The following is a 1,606-nucleotide window of genomic DNA, read 5'->3' as shown; positions in this document are numbered from 1 at the left end:
TGCAGTATGTTTGTACTTGTTTTTTTTTTCATTTTGAGCCATGCAACAGCAAATGAAGGAGCTCTGGTAGCATAGTGGTTACGAATCGGGCTGCTAATCTCACTGTCAGCAATTCGAAATTACCAACAGTTCTGCAGGAGAAAGATGAGGCTTTCTGTTCCCGTGAAGATTTACAGCCTCGGAAACCCTTTACAGGGTCGCTATGAGTTGGAACAGTCTCCACGGCACAGAACAACAACAGCAAATTAAGGTCCTGAAGCATCCACGTCATTAATGCTTACTTTGAGGAGACAGCTCTTTCGCAGTTGTATTTTAGTTGCCTTCTAACCCGAGGGGCTCGTCTTCCAGCACTGTATCAGACAAGGTTCTGCTATTGCTCATAAGACTTTGGCCTATTTGTTCAGAACTAAGTACATCAGCAGTTCCCTCTTCCATGTCTCAGTCTAGAAGCTCTATGAAACCATGGCTGACCCTGCTGGTATTTGAAACACCAGTGCCATAGCTTCCAGCATCATAGCAACACGCAATCTGCCACAGTGTGAGAAATCATCAGGTGGCTGGTGGGGTGTGAAGTTACAGAAGTGCAAAGCCCAAGTCATGCTCTCCCCATCAAGTGTTGGCCTGCTTTCTTCCGAGTGTAAGGTTCAGATAGAATTTTCCACAGATAACTGCAGCAGTCGGGAGTATACAGATGGCTGGTCAGAAGTCACATGAAATCTGCATGTATTTTCAGGGATATTTTTTACCTAGTAAAGGTAAAAAATGTGTCTTTAGGTAAGAAAAAATGGGCTGTGTATATTGGTTCATAATAGGTTGCTAGGATTTCTTCTATATGTTCAAAGTTTGGGAGTATTTTGGCATGAAGGACCATAGCAGCTGATAAGCTGGTAAAAGGTATTCTAAGGTCCTGCTCAGAAAAAGGTTTGAGAAGGAAGCCTGGGAGGGTCAAGGGAGGTGGCCACTCTCAAGGACTTCTGGTTGGAGAGTGTGTTGCTCAAACCTTTAGGGAAGTCAATTTGGCTATTTTCTTTGATACCACAATTCCCTTTGTACAAATTTTAAGAAAATGGAAGAAACTATTTTACACAAAAATTGATGTTACAATATATTTATTTTTACATATTTAAAATTTAGAAACAGAAACTAAGCACAGCAGTTGGTTCAATAGGTATGGGACTTCCATAAGCAAGGACATTATACTTCCATTAACTCACCAGTTGAATGTGCCCCAAAAGTCCAAAGTTATTGTTTGGTGGTGGGGGCGGGGAAAAGAACCAATTATAGACTACTCTATGCAGTAGAATCTCAACTTTGACTACAATAAGATGCATTATCGATTTATCTACCTACCTACCTCTCTACCTACCTATTTACCTCTCTCTACCTACCTCTCTATCTACCTACCTATCTGTCTATCTACCTACCTATCTACCTCTCTATCTATGTACCTACCTACCTATTTATCTAACCTATCTATATATATAGTTGTTAAGTGCCATTAAGTCAGGTCTGACCCATAGCAACCCTGTATAGGGTTTCCAAGGAGTGGCTGGTGAGCTTGAACCACCGACCTTGTGGTTCAAACCAACCCTGCAGTCCAGTTGTA

This window comes from Chrysochloris asiatica, unplaced genomic scaffold, assembly GCF_000296735.1.
Source record: "Chrysochloris asiatica unplaced genomic scaffold, ChrAsi1.0 scaffold00144, whole genome shotgun sequence".
NCBI lineage: Eukaryota > Metazoa > Chordata > Mammalia > Afrosoricida > Chrysochloridae > Chrysochloris > Chrysochloris asiatica.
Note: the sequence above shows the minus strand (reverse complement) of the source record.